Raw genomic sequence first — 16339 nt, 5'->3', positions numbered from 1 at the left:
GTGAACTTGTCCTTTAAGGCCTCTGTTCATGGAATGGGGGTTTGCATAAATTTACACTGTATACAGCTTGTATGAGCCATTGGAACCTTGTCATACCAAAGATACTGACATACAAATGTAATGTATAACATTGTACATAATTCAAGGGAAATTCATAACAATACAAAATAGGGATGACAGCTTAAAAAAACAAGCTGATAGTAGTTGTTGATGAAGGTGATCTAGAGCTCTTTACAGGATCACATGCATCTAAAGGCTGAAAAAAAAACTCCCCTCTTTTGAGTAGAGCTTCATGAGCAAAATCGAATTACTACAGACTATATAAAAGTGACAATCACTGGTTTAGACTTACAGTACATGAGGAAACACAATAAATTTTTGTTTCATTTGAAATACAATCTGGAGATGGGTTGTGCATGCTGTAGTAATATCTTAAATGCACATCTTTCTCTCTCTCTCCTTTTCTCTCTTTCAAAATTAATCATACATGCACATGTACAGTAGGCCCTACACACAGTGCATGTGAGACTGCATATAATGCTCTATTTGTACACAAGAGGGCAGCATACAACTTTATCTCAATTTGATACATTAACACACAGGCCCTGACAAACTTCGTGCAAGTGCCCAGGGTCATTTTGTAGACCTGCCTGTCAAATTTTTACAATGTATCAAGCTCTAACATTTGTAAATAAAGTTTCGCTAGGAAAGTTAGCACTCACTACATTGTTGTAGGTTTTGGAGTAATATCTTCAGAAGATTTCTCTGCTTTACCTTTTGATTCTATCTTAATAATTTTCAGGCATGATTTTGAGTTTAACTATCAGGGACAGTAATCAATGGAATCAGCTAATGACAAGACATTAAAAACTTAATACAGACATATACACTTGTAGGAAAACACTTTTACAGTTCAGTGAATATATAACATGGAATATTTTCAATTCATAAAGAGTGTGCTGGCATACAGGTACATATTGAGTCCGTCTGCTAGTGTTTAATACTTGTATCACTCATCATGATTACTGTTAAGTACAGTTGTACAGTAGTATGTATAAAGTGTGCATGCATGGTTTTAAAACCTACAATGTAGGCCCTACAAAGTAATAGTAACCCAAAATCGGTGCAGTTTTGATCATACAGTGTATTTGAACAAAGGGCACGGAAAAAATTCAAACAAGCTACAAAATGTAATCATAATACATTTTCAATGTTGTTGTGCACAACTACAAAAGCACTAAAATTGTCCAATTGATGCAAACACTTTTATACAATGTACATACAGGTCTGTACAGTTCAACCTTGATTATCCGGCCTCCTTTTATCCGGAAATCTCTATTATCCGGACACGTTCACGCGGCGAAGGACTTTTTTTTTCATCCCAAAATTGAGAAAAAAAAGTGACTTTCAACATCTTTTCATGGATCTATTTCACTAAATTTCATAAGATGTGCATGATAGGTTTCTCAATATCTAATGAGGTATTAACATGTATGATTTTCACATAAAGAGACTTTATTTTTGTGAAGAAGGGACTACAATTTTGCGCAGGCTAGCATTGATTACACCACCGTTGCAGGGTACGCTACCTGTCTAGCTGCCAGTGCACTGGGACGGCAGCTTGGACGGCAGCTATACGTTAACATTGTGTCTCCCATATCCAGATGAGCGCTGATCCCGACATGCCCGGATAATCGAGGTCGAACTGTACTGCCAAGTTGCACTCTGCAAGAGCTCTACAAATACAGAACTGGAAGTGATGTTTGTTTGCTTTTTTTCCCCTAACTAAACATCCAGTATTTGCTTGTATACTGTAGCATTCAGTAGAACTTTAAAAAGGACTACGCCATACAACTGTAGGCTACACGTACGTATATATGAATACGCACAACGTAGCCAAAATATATTTCAATCAGAAGTGCGGTTGACAATACAATGTACCGTATATTGTAAAATGCATCTTATCTGATAAAGTATTTGTTCATTCACTAGTGTATCTCTGGCTTTCCCTCACAAACTTCCTACAGGAGGAACTTGTACCATTTCTGCACCCATGCTCAGTCCCAGGGTGTACAAATTGGTGGCATGCAGCTCAATTTGCACTGAGATGATAATTATTTCAGGTGATGTGTTCAAACCTGAGAGGCCAGGACTTAATTTGGTCCCTGCAGCCTGTGTGAAATTAACCCGTTCCTTACGGGAACCCAGGTTCCCAAAATGTAGACAGGAGTGCCTGCATTCGTCGCCTAAATTCATGTTAATTTGAGTTATACAGCCCACAAAAATGGCTGTCATAGAAATATTAGAGTTTATAAAATGGGTTCAAGAATGTAGCCAATTGGAAGCGCTGAAATGAGTCACGTGTGCGTGCATTATTTTCTTCAGGTAAGCACTAAGAAGAGTCTCTCTTCCACCTCCCTGGCCTGACGTACGTCACAATGTTTTACACTAGCAGTGCGCACTCAATCAGTTGTTACAAGTGCGTCACGCGCTACTATACGCGCTGTCAATCCTGTAAACAACTTCTAGTTCGGGCCGCGGGCTGCCACAACAGCCGGCGGCCTTTCTTGTGCATAACAGTACGTGGCGTACGTATACTCTTATACGTACGTACAGTACTAGGTGAGTGTGCGGGATTTCCGAGTGCGACGTGCGTAAATGTTTGGGACGAACATCTTCGGACATCTTGACTTTTGAGCGAGTGCTACATGTAGCTGACTGGTATTGACCCACAAAGGTACGTGAATAATGCTGTTAGTTTTCGACCCATTTTATAAAACTAATGATGCACAGGATTATTTCGTGGCGTTAGTGAAGGTGCGGCTCACTCTCGAGTATTGACAACGGTTGCAAACATGCACTCGGCTGCGCCTCGTGCATGTCGCACCATTGTCAATACTCTTGAGCGCGCCGCACCTTCACTAACACACTCTATCCTGTGCATCATTAGTATAATCTTCTACAACTGTATCAATATTTGTTTTCTTTCTGCGTGCATTGTAGTATTACATTGGATTTCCCTTTTCTCCACTGTAGTGTGTTCTTGTTTTGCTGTAAAACTTGTATAAAGATGTACAAAGCAATCAAGGATGAGCCCAATAGATATTTGACTTCGCTGACTCGTTGTGCAAGAATCTTATTTTGGGACATTGAAGGCACTTGGAGAATTGCTGGAGGAACGGTTTAATGAAAAATGTCATGTCTCATGCTAAACAGTAAAGGGCAAGTCCAAGATAAGGTCCCCTCAGAAGGCAAAATTTCATCTTTGCTCAATATTGACATGTTTGGTATCATTTTGAAGCTTATGAGTTGAAGTTTTGATTTCTGTGGAGGAAAAAATGATATTATGTAAATTTATGCAAATTTCAAGGGCTTCATTTGCATATATGTGAAACACAGCGTTACGTATGGGACATTTATAAAAATTCATATTAATTCAAAGGAAAGCATATAATATTTGATTAATATGTGGACATAAGAAGTTCATCACATAGTTTAACTTGGTATGAAAATTTAGGGATTATGCAAATGATTATGCAAATTAGCTCGTGTCCTATCATGAGATGTCCCATACGTAACAAAATGAAGTCATTTTTTTAGGTTTTTTCTGAAATTGCTAAGGTTATTTTAATGCCCTTTTGGAAAGTTCTAATTTATTGTTTAGAGAAATTAAATACCACAGAAAAAAGAAAAAAAAGTAAAAGAAATATTTTTTATTAGGCATTGAAATAATGTTATGTATGGGACAAATGCGTTATGTATGGGACAGCCTCACACATATTGCATGTGAATGCATGTAGCTAGCTGAGAAGGGCTCTCAGTACACAAATGGTCAATCATCCTGAAGAAAGCATCCCAACATTGTAGCTACTTTTTGAGTTATAGACACTTGAAACAATACATGAACTTGACTGAACAATTTTCAGAAAGGGGGAGGGGGAAATGGCAAAATACACAATGAAAAATCAGCATTAAAGGGATGGTATAGTTTTTTGTAGAAATGGGGATTCAGTTTTCAACATTTAAAGAGATGATTGGAAACCAATTATATGAATTACTTAAGAGCATAAAATCCTAAGACTAGAGGAATTCAAAGTTTATGTCATGGAGATCCAATTTGAAATGGTTGTGATTATATAGAAAAAAAATAAAAAGTAAAATAATTTTTTGTAATTGCAAGTGATACACAAATTGTCCTTATTCAGTTTTCAGTAGTAGCCACAACAAAATTCATGGGTATACATACTGAGGTGTGACTCGAATCAATGACCTGACTACTAGACAGACATCATATATCTACTTGATCACTGGGGTTCCACGCAGCAGGTATTGCTTACTTATTAAACTTAATATTTCTTGTGTCAAGTTGTTTTTTATTGAAACTAAATGGCAAACTGCCCTTCATCAATGGAAGTAAACACTTTAAACTACCAGGTATGCAATTTTTCAGTAGTAACTATCCTGATAAAAAAAGGGCATACATACTCAGGTTGGTCATAAAAAAATATAGAATATGATTGAATGTGATTATGATGGTAAATATCTGGGGAATATTGTTCCCTTGTCAATCTGGATCAGTATTTGAGTAATTTCAACTGATTCCACCTCAATTATTATGCAAAAATTTGTTTCTGTGTACTTTGCAAAATTATTTTGCGAAATACCCATAAACATGCTTCTCCACACACTAAACGAATGGGGGACAAAGGGCATGCATACCCAGGTTGGTCATAAAAATATAAAAATATGATTGAATATGATTATGATGGTGAATATTTGGGGAATATTGTTTCCTTGACAATCTGGATCAGTATTTGAGTAGTTTTAACTGACTCTACTTCAATAATTATGCAAAATACCCATAAACATGGTTCTTCACACACTAAATGAATGGGGGACAAACTGTCCCATACGTAACTGTCCCATACGTAACATGTCATGTCTGTCTTTAATTAGAACCTGTAATTAGAGCTTTTTGCCTAATGACATGAAACTTACCTGTGATAATCTTGAGTGTTGTGACTTTCATCACAGTGAGTTACAAGTTGTAGAATGATATACTTTCAGAGAGTTTTGAGGTTGAAAAAAATGTTCAAAAAAACAAAATTTTTCTGGTCCCATACGTAACAGCACATATTTTCTCTTCTAGAATATAATTGTCAAGGTCATTTTTCTCAATTTTTTACATGATTATACTTCTCCTAGATATCAATCACCATAATGAAGTTCAATATGATCAAAGGCCATTAACACTATTTTTCAGGTCATAAAAGTCTCTGAATGTCCCATACGTAACGTGCGCGTTATCTTGGACTTGCCCTACAATGTACAATGAAATACTCAACAGTTACTGTTCGCAAACCCTTGTACATGTATGTTCAAGGATAGATAAGAAATAGTATTTATAGTAATATGAAAAAAAAAATGACATGTCTTTTCAAGAAATTTACATGTAAATTGTAAATTTCAGCACAAAACTCTAAATTCTAAATTTTACTTCAGAAGCTTGTTTACTGTCTGTAGTGGTGCACGTGTCCAGGTCAAATGGTATCATGACGTACACGTAAATATTCACATCTACAAGTATCTAGTCAAGAATGACATACAAGTACACTGTAAACTGCTACAATTCTATCAAAGGTGATAGACACTACAGTTGTATGTTATACAATGTAAATGTATACATTGTTGATTTCTTTTGGTGTATGTGGATTCAAATGCATATTTTCATGCTTTAGTTTTTAATGGAGTTTTTTTTTAAATAAATTCAAAACTACTTCACAGAAAGATTTGAGTGAACTATGTCAAATGATGTTTACCCTATCCCAAAACAGGGATTGCAATCTACAGTGTACATTTTGAATATCATTTTAATGGAACTTTGTGAATGGTTACTAGGCCTAAACTTGCCAAAACTACATGTACTGTTGTAACAAAAGTCAGATTGAAAAAAAAAGGCAGGCCTTAACATTGTAGGCCAAGTTTGACCTTGATTATCCAGCCACATTGGGACCAGCGGCCATAGCTAGTGGGCATCCAGATGATCGATTTGGCTGGATAAGAGAGATCTGTATACTCTAGATTCTGTAAAAGTAGACATTGTCGCGGTGTCGAAATTTTTGCCGACATGATTAATGAATATGATTAAATGAACAAATACAACGTAATACATACACAACCCTGTTGCTGTACACAAGTGCCGTGCTTCGCAAGGTGTCTGGTCGGGCTAAAACAAAGGTTGGGATGTACAACTGTACACCGTCCATGAACGACATAGCACGTACATATCGACGTTAACCCCAGGCCCAGGACGCTCCATTCGATTGGGCTGGTCGCAGTTTCATGTTACCGTGACTATAACTAATCAAGTACAAGTATGGTTGGGTGTTCATAATACCGGACACCTAACGTTTTTCTATCAATAGAAACGTGAAAAATCTCACAATTTGCCTGAAATTTTACTCACGTGTGGAGAAAATACTCCGGATTCACAAGCGCGCACTGAAAATGCAATCTGAGGTACGCGCTTTTAGATGGCGGCTTCGAACGCGTGGGGTGTCATTTTTTCCGCACTCATATGCAGTTGCCCTGCTCATTTCTACCGACCACCCTGACAATATGTATAAAGGGCACTTAAATGCGTTTTTTCGACAGGCCGCTGTTTTTTTCTAGCCGTTATTTTTTTCCCCAATAATTTTTGAATATATTTTGACTTCTTCGATATTACTTTTGAAGGACTGTTTGATGAATTTGACTTGATTTTTATTAGGAAACTTTTCATCGTAATTGAAATAAATTAGATGAGTCGGTTTGTTTTTTTCACATTCATTTCTCGTTTCTGCATCAACTCGTACGGTCGTAGCGGGCAACAAAATGTTTGTCATGTGTATGTGTAACGTGTGTGCATGATCGTACAAGCGGCCGTGACAATTTTGCGGTCAAAATCGTCAAATTTATTACGGAAGGATACTCTACATCTAACAACGAGTCAGCAAAGGTAGGCCTAGTTATATGTAGTTACACGATAAATCTTATTCGATTTTGCTAAAGTTCGGTAATTTAGAGGGAATACTTGTTTTCGCCACATTTTACTCGGTAGCGTAGCCCAGTGAAGAATCGAACACCGTTGCGCGTAGTCCCATGCGTACATTTTCTGTCTGTACGCGCAATGCCATTATAATGCGCGGTCGGTCGTTATGGACCCGGTCGGTGGGTTGGACACCTACCATACTAGTAGACCCTAGACAAACCTTGACCGAAAGATCGGTCTGTATCTGGTCGTCGGGGAAATGTACCGTGGAGACTGTGTCTGGCTTCACGGATCCCCTCCCATACAACGGAGGAGAGCATTAACATAAAAAATAAATAAATAAATAGATAAAAGACTCCTCCGGACAGACAGATTTTTCTGTCTAAGACAAACCAAGCTCTATCTCTAACGTTAGATCTTTCTACTAGACTTAGTGAGAGTCTAACAAGTAACATGTTCAAAACTTTATCAATTAAATCAGTCCGGGAAACCCGCTCATGAGGACCGCCCCCGCGTACGAGGATGGTCCCTCCTCATGAGGACCTCCCCCCTCCTCATGAGGCCCCCCGGGGAACGCCTCATGAGGCCCCCCCTTCACTTCTTATTCATCTCACATCTGACGTATAAATTGTCGCAACTTTGCACGGTGATTTTTTGTTACACACACATGTCCACTATCCATGATGAAAAGAAGAAAAAATCCTGTCTGTTTTTTTTTTTTTTAATCGAGTTTTAATCACCCGATGCAGAGCGCCCATCAAAACACGGGCGCCAACGCGTTCGCACAATGCAAGACTGCCGCACCTAGCGGCCTGATCCGACTAAATATTTTCGATGCTTTTTTCTGCGGCTCTCACCTCTCCGCGCACGAATTAGCCTCGTGAAGCTGAAGTCTGACATCTTTTTACACAAATTCGTAACGAGAAAAATTAAATCAGTACTAACCTGATCTTGTCCATATATTCCAAATTACTATTCCACACTGATAGAGTAGGTGGGTAGATGACATACTCCAGTTTGTTAGCAAAATAATCACTTTGTAGGTATGACGAGTTCACTTTCTTCGTCAATTCCGCTCACGATTCCGCCGCCCGCTTACCGTTTGGGCGCTTTCTCTGGAATCATCCCGCGACGCGACGTACGTCGCATCACATCACGCATCCAGCACATACCAGTCTGGTACTTAGTATGTGCTGGATGCGTGATGTATGCGACGTACGTCGCGTCGCGGGATGATTCCAGAAAAAGCGCCCAAACGGCGGAATCGTGGGCGGAATTGACGAAGAAAGTGAACTCGTCATACCTACAAAGTGATTATTTTGCTAACAAACTGGAGTATGTCATCTACCCACCTACTCTATCAGTGTGGAATAGTAATTTGGAATATATGGACAAGATCAGGTTAGTACTGATTTAATTTTTCTCGTTACGAATTTGTGTAAAAAGATGTCAGACTTCAGCTTCACGAGGCTGATTCGTGCGCGGAGAGGTGAGAGCCGCAGAAAAAAGCATCGAAAATATTTAGTCGGATCAGGCCGCTAGGTGCGGCAGTCTTGCATTGTGCGAACGCGTTGGCGCCCGTGTTTTGATGGGCGCTCTGCATCGGGTGATTAAAACTCGATTTTAAAAAAAAAAAACAGACAGGATTTTTTCTTCTTTTCATCATGGATAGTGGACATGTGTGTGTAACAAAAAATCACCGTGCAAAGTTGCGACAATTTATACGTCAGATGTGAGATGAATAAGAAGTGAAGGGGGGGCCTCATGAGGCGTTCCCCGGGGGGCCTCATGAGGAGGGGGGAGGTCCTCATGAGGAGGGACCATCCTCGTACGCGGGGGCGGTCCTCATGAGCGGGTTTCCCGGACTGAAATTAGATCTACAAAACAGATACATGTAAATTTACAATATAAACTTAACAAAAGTTTCTTACCACATGCATGCCTTCGACCGCCTGAAGCTGAAGACAGTACGGATTGGTTGGATTGGATTCTATCTCCTCTCGTCTCTCTCCAGCAGTGGGAAGGAAGTTGGCATTCCTCCTGAATAACTCATTCCACTTCATTTTCAATGTCATGTTTGACTTTGTACAGTAGCGACAGTGTGGCTGATGTCCGTAATGACAACGTATCTAATTCATTGACTGGCATTGGTGGGTGGCAACATCAACAACTATGCAAAGCATACTGTTCAGTGCTGTGTCTGACTCTGTAGTAAAACCTAAATATCCATTTAATTTTAAATTTACTAACGTTAGGCCCCTTTTGATGACGTTGGCTTGTTATATTTTAAGGTGAGCGCTACCGATACGATAGGAGAACCTGTTAAAGCGTGCTATATATAGTAATATTACAACGCCAAACATGTCTCAAGTGACGCGAAAGTGAAGCTCTCCACAACGTCGCCACAGGTCACTTTCAGCCGCTCCGAGCGGGTTGGTAGAACTTTACGACACGATGATGAGATGGGAGAGATTGCTCCTGCCTCGTCTCGCTAGGGATCGGTCAAGAGAGGAGAGCGTCCCTTGCAACGGAAATGTGAACACGTATCTTAACCATTCTTAGGGAATGTCACACGGAATTCAGCGTTCCCAAGTCCTTCCGTAACGCTGATGTACAAGAGTCAACGTCAACTTTATTCAATTTTATACACCATAAATTTAGTCAACAGAGTTCGGTGTGCAGAATAACTTCATGAATTTCCTACCTCTCGGTCCGTAACTTGAACACGTCCGCCCCGATCCCATCATCAATAAAACCAATGCATTTTAACTCTCATGAACTTTGTACGTGATATCCATACACCATGAGTTCGAAGGACTGCTGTACATAGCCGTTCTATCCAGCCAAAATTACAATTCAGACAACATCAATAGATATTTTTTTTGAATACCATAATAGTATGATAAGTCATAAAATAAACATAATGAAGAATATCTTGAATTATTGTGTTTTTTTCTTAATAAATTCAAATAAACAAGATTATTATCAAATGAATGATATAATTTCTAATTGAATCCTAGTAAGAGAATAACAAATGTGCACAAAATATCATCCTAGTACCAGTGATGAGATTAAATGTTTGTGTTAAGATAAATATTTACTTCATGTTTTTTATATTCTCAATAAGTATAAAATTATCTAAACAAAAAAAAATATTTCAATTTTTATAAGTATAGATTTTAATTGATGAATATATTTTTGATATTCTTAAAAATAGCATTTGTTAGCTGGAGGCTGTAGCTAGTTTGTGAGCAGCTGAGCGATAGTCCAGTAGAGGAAAAGGACAGTCGATCACTAACCATGAGTTATTTCCTTTAATTTTATGCGAGATAAATTGCATCGTGCAAATCCATCCTCGCTCGACCTCTCCTTCCGGCTGCCATCCGTGTCTTTCCAGCCCCTCATCGATGCTTTGCGCCTGGCCTCTGCGAACACGCCAAGTTTATAGACGTCTTTACCAGTAGCCACGAGTACGAGTAGCAGCTGACCTCCCCCCGCGACCGCAGGCGCAGCTCACAGGCCAGCGAATCGTCACACGGTCACTACACGGCACGGTGAAGTTTGTTGACTCAGTCAGATCAGCCAGACGGGCCGGGCAGAGTCAGCCAGATACAGAGCAGAGTAGAGAGGGCAACAACAGTGCAACACGTCTACTCGACAGAGCTAACTACTAGCGTTAATACGCAGCTACGGTGATTTTTCACATTCCAGTGAGCTCGGGCTTTTCTTCCTCCTAGCGCATACATAAATAATAAATTTTATTTAAAGTAAAGTGGGCGCTGATCAATTTAATGTTACACGGTCGGTTTAGTAATTTTAAGTAAGGACTAACCGCTAGACTAGCTAGAATCCTGGGGTGGTATTCTGATCACCGTTTTATCTCTGTAACTCTGTAACTTGTGTTGTAACTTGTGTTGTAAGTCTGTGAGTTACAACACCGCTAAAACAGTTGTAAATCGGTATTCTGAAAACTGTTTTAACGGTGTTGTAAGTCATAACCACGCCCATCACAATAATCATATCCAATAGGAAATATTGTTAGAAGTATCATCCAAGACATTTCAACCAATAAGATTGCTCCCTTGGGCAAATGCGCCTTGCTTAACTCTGCGCGTTTTAACAAGCGCTCATTCTCTGGCGTGCGCACAAATAGGACAATGGCATGCGCAGGTAAAGAGACTGCCAGAGATAAAATAAAGTTACAACAGAAGCTTGATTATTATGCCTTCTTACCGGTTTTGACGTATAGTTGGTGCGGGAGGGGATTCGCAAAGCTATCTCAGATTAAGTCTTTTTATTTGAAATTTTGTTTAAAAAATAAGATATCTGGCGTTCATAAGAGGAACCCAAATGTCATGGTTTGTGGGGAACTTGACGCTTCTAAATTAAGTTAAGCCCTTGCAATGCCATATTATTATTATTATTATTGTTGTTGTTGTTGTTGTCACTATCTTCACAAGATATCTCTTGGAGATCAATATCACGTCAAGTTCCATCATGGAACCTTAGACTTCTAATACTTTTCTCAGGATTCACGCCATCCCCAGCGATAAATATTTTTGAAACACCCAAAGGTACTGATAATGAATTCTTATTGGTGAAGATAGTGAAAGCATATAAAAAACTGTTTGATATTTTTAAAGATATTTTTTGAAATGAATAGTGCTTAAAACAAACTGCCGATAACCTTTCTGTTCATGTGTTTGTGTTTTCATCTATGTGCATAATTATGCTACGCGTATGTACTTGCAATGTTACTGTTACCAAATTTTGTATCGCGGAATGAGTTTACATTTTGTCAAACTGCTATCTTTTGCCTTTCTGTACATAAATTGTTTTTATTTTTCTTTTTTTTCTTTATATTTCTTTTTTATTTTGAACTCGTATACCACAATAGTGAGTTAATGAATTAATCTCACTATCTAACATAAGTTAAAGCGAAAGTTACAACGGAGTTAAAACACCTTCCACCCTGTTTTATCTCAGAAGCATAAATTTGCACGGGCATGACTTACAACAGAAGATATTAAACAGTTTTCAGAATACCGTGTAATCTAATGGGTGTTCAGGTTTGCGCCCACTGTTACGCGCGTGCGCATACCCTAAGACAATGGTATGCGCAGGCAAAGAGTGCGCAAGATAAAACACAAGTTACAACAGAAGTTATAACAGAAGTTACAACAGAGATAAAACGGTGTTCAGAATACCGATTTGTTACAACAGACTTACAACAGAGATAAAACAGTCTCAGAATACCACCCCAGGTCTCATAGAATACTGTAAAGTGGAAATTTTCGCGGTGTTGAAATTTCGCGAAAATAAAAGCACGCGAATATTTTTGCTTGCTATATGATGCAATATTTGGTACCCTGGGGTACCGAATGAAAATTCGCCATTTTGTTGAATTAATTATTTTTTTTATTCAGCGCTGTACCCTGGCTTACCAAAAAATGTGTCAAAATATTTTTTAGTATTATTTTAGTATTATTATGCACAAAAATGTTTTCTTATTTGTGATTATGCAACAATTAATGTCTGCAACTGATAATTATTTTCTGCTCTGAACCTTTTTCTTTCACATTTCATCTCTTATTATCGACCATTCGCGCACGCGTAGAAGATTATAAAGATGGCAGCCCCCATGATCAAATTTTGAAGAAATACAGTTGATTTTGGGGTGAATTTTCTGGGCTTTCGGTGATTTTTTTTTTCTTCTGAAAATAAAAGTTACGGTAGATGATGTTTACAAAACGGTGTGGTGCTAGAAATTACTTCGAAAAACACCTATGGTGCTAGTTCATTGCGACGACTTTGCCGTATCCGAAATCGGAATCGGCGTATCTGAATTTGGATTAGCACACATGATAAATAATGGGCATGAGATGGCGCTATACAATGCGTTACCCCGGGTTACAACGGTACCCCGGTGTACGGCGTGCTGAATCATATACATGTGTAGGCATAGCCTAGCTATATAAGTTCCCGTACTTACTGTCTTGATTCCGTGGAATGAAAAACACGCGAAACTCCTCTTATTGGGCTGAGGGCGAAAAATTAGTCATGCGAAAATATCCACTTTTACAGTAGTCAACAGCGTGGTCAACCATCTAAATTAGATCTAGAGTGGCGGACCCAGTTTGCGGCAGGTTAAGGCCTTTTCAAGGGTATTTAGTAGTATTCTGGTAAAACAGGCCACAGAAATTAAATAATTTTTTTTTTTTTTTTTTAGATTGGAAGAGGTACCAAAGGCCTCTTGACACTGCATCACAATTTTGTATGGTGGACAATTACCCTCCCTAGATAGTCATAATAATAAATTTTATGCAGAAAATTTGCAACCACCAAGAGGACCCAGTTTGCCGCAGGGGTCTAGTTTGCAGCACCCAACACAAAAATATCCCCTGATTTCTTCAAACATTAAAATTTTGCAAAAACCAAATATTTTGTGATGGTCCAACTACATGTAGTTTTCAGCTTGTTAGAAGACTTTATTTGGATTCGTTATCTTGATCCTTCACGATTTCATAGTTTTTCAAGATCGCATGTATTTCATCAATCTCCACCCATTTTGACATGTAAAATAGCGCTTAGTATGTGTGTAAATCCCATAGGGGTGCCGCAAACCGGACCCATCCCCGACATTTTGGTCTTTGTTGCAATCCTCAAAACTTACAAAGGAAATGAATTTTAGAATATTTGGCACAGTTACACGAGGAAGGATCCTTACCATGCCAGGCCTCTTTTCGTAGTAAGATTTTGTATAAAGATACAAACAAGGGATTATGGTTGTTGCCTGGCAACAGAACAAAATCTTAACGTTTTGTTAAGAAAGTCATATTTTTGAAAAACAGCGTGACACAGACGGTTTAAATTAGAATGATGAAGCCCATCATCCGAGTTATCATGATTCTGGTATCAAAAGAAAGCTCTTCAGTTGCTCTTCAAATAAAACAATTTAGAAAAAAAAAATACCCTTCTACTTTTGAAGATATGGTTAGATATTCCTAGGGGTGCCGCAAACTGGACCCCTGCAGCAAACTGGTGCCCCGATTTTCTAGGCCTAAGTAAATGGCTTATTTATGCCAGGCAGAAGTTCAGCCCGATCAGACGCTGTAAAATTCTATTTCTACTTGTGTATAGCGACAAGGCTGTGTATGTAGACAGAAGTTGACCGAAAGAACCCCAATGGTCTGTATCTTGTCGGGGATATGCCGCGGAGACTGCGTCACGTCTGGCTTCGCGATCATGGAATCCCCTTGAAAAAGTAAAGTAAAAAACTTCTCCAAACAGATGGATTTTTCTGTCTCTCGACATTTCTATGGCAGAAGTATCTTGTTAATGGTCAATTCCAGCGTAACGGACATGACATTCAGACCACTTTTTTGTGATTCAAACCATCACACAGTGAAATTGGGAGTCTCCAAAAGATTCTAATTGAGTTTATCAGACACGTAAATGTACACAGAAAATTTAATGGAAATTTATCAACTGGTTGCTGAGAAATTGCATTTTTAGCGAGCGTAACGGACATGACACAAAATGGACAAGGCATTTTGATCTACTTACCATTATGGAAATTCCTGTGAATTTTTGGATAAGATGCAGCTGGTTTTGGTCTTGATTAAACCTTTAGGTCATGCTTTACTCATAAAGTCCTAATTTAGAGTAGTTTTACTGTTCATTCTTTTTTAATAGTTTAAAGTATTGCGTAACGGACATGACACTTCGAGTGTAACGGACATGACAGTTTTGTCCACTTTTTGTAAGCTAAGAGAATTTTTTTATGACAAGGTATAGCAGATATTCAATTGTTGGCATAGTAAGGTTAGAACATAGGGACACACATCATAACTGCAATCATGTAATATTTCTTATATTTATATCATTTTAGGGGGGTTAGTCTTTGTATATATTTACAAAACAAAGAAATATAAAACAAATTCGCTCCTGCACCAGCTAGCTACAATTAGTGACAAATTTCCAGTTACTACCACCCACCATAGCAAAATAGGACATATTACTATCTTATACTATGATTATTTTTTTCTTAGTGGCCTAATATTTGATACTAAGTATTATACACTAGCGTAACGGACATGACACCCTTGTAAGGTGATCCATATTTTCACTTCTTTGTTTCAAAATAAAAAGATTAAAATAACTGCACACTGCTAACTACATTATGTTCTTGAACAAAACATCAAAAAGTCCTTTTATTGCAGGTTTCAGTGATCTAACAGCTACTCTAAAGCACATGGAGTACAATGCCCAGAGTACCACAATGGCATACATGTACAATACAGAAGACCATGTCTCCATATCTGCGGATAGGCAAAGAAAATAGAACGAACCAGATCTGTATGAAATAAAAAGTTTGAATACAACATCATTAAAATGCACTCAGGATTGCATCAACTTTTATGCAATGAAACAGGACCATAAAACTATTTGGTCCATTATCAAATTAGTGTTATCATCTGAAATAAATAAGGTTTGTAAATTTCATTTCTGCAAAGTTCTTTCATTTGTCATTAATGTCATCCTTGGAGTAGAATCATCCTCTGCTATCCAATCTTGGATACACTATTGTAAAAACTTCCACTGCCAGCACCAGTACTTTATCATTGTCAACAAATGCTTTCTTTTCTTGGCTAGAAGTGAATGATCAAGCCCCTTTTTTTTTCTGAGAATTTTCACAACATATAATCCATTTCCATGTAGAGTGGTCACCTTGGCAACAAAGTATTTCTTGTTTTCTTCACGGCAAATTCAACTCGTTCAAACTGTATAATCAACTTAGTGCTTGCTTAGGCACTTCTTAAGGCTTGCCAGACTGGTTACATTATTCTCACCAGCTTGTGAGATCTACTAGGACTTTTTGAAATACTGGATGCTTTCCGTACCAACTGGTTGTAAATGATTATTACAGTGTGCCTTTCAGTGGATAAACATCTTCTCATAGCATCTCAAAATTGTGCTTTTTGTACAATGCTGTGCGCTGTCATACTGTATATACCGGTATATCCCTTGGCATAGAGGTATCTAGTTTAGTTGTATTGATGAAATGGATAGGAAGCATTCAGACCGACTTTCTCTGACGATAGAGCTACATGTACTGTCAACACGCTTTAAAGCAAACAATTCCATTCTCATCCCTCTTGGCAATTGATATCTCATTAACGTGCCACTGAAGGTGTGGATTTATAGAGTCATAGAGATGAGTCTATGTATGGATGCAGCACAAACTTTAACAAAAAAAATTATGAGGCAACACCATCATTGAAGACATTGATGCTGGTGACATTTGGA

General features: G+C 38.3%; 1 protein-coding gene and 1 pseudogene across 1 annotated transcript in view; one reads left to right on the top strand and one right to left on the bottom strand.

Annotated features, from left to right (window-relative positions):
- The window catches only part of LOC139727262 (nephrocystin-4-like), a 78983-nt pseudogene extending 69762 nt beyond the window's left edge, over positions 1-9221 (bottom strand).
- Positions 9222-10340: 1119 nt separating this feature from the next.
- The window catches only part of LOC139727260 (protein LZIC-like), a 39073-nt gene continuing 33074 nt past the window's right edge, over positions 10341-16339 (top strand). Inside the window, exon 1 of the mRNA XM_071638216.1 lies at positions 10341-10740. The gene's annotated coding sequence lies outside the window, so the exon portion shown is untranslated. The remainder of the gene's footprint in view (positions 10741-16339) is intronic.

Source organism: Diadema antillarum, unplaced genomic scaffold, assembly GCF_040938485.1.
Source record: "Diadema antillarum isolate AM-2024a unplaced genomic scaffold, OU_Dant_1.0 seq00000124_RagTag, whole genome shotgun sequence".
Taxonomy (NCBI): domain Eukaryota; kingdom Metazoa; phylum Echinodermata; class Echinoidea; order Diadematoida; family Diadematidae; genus Diadema; species Diadema antillarum.
The sequence above is the reverse complement of the archived record's forward strand: the minus strand, read 5'-3'. Positions and strand labels throughout refer to the sequence as shown.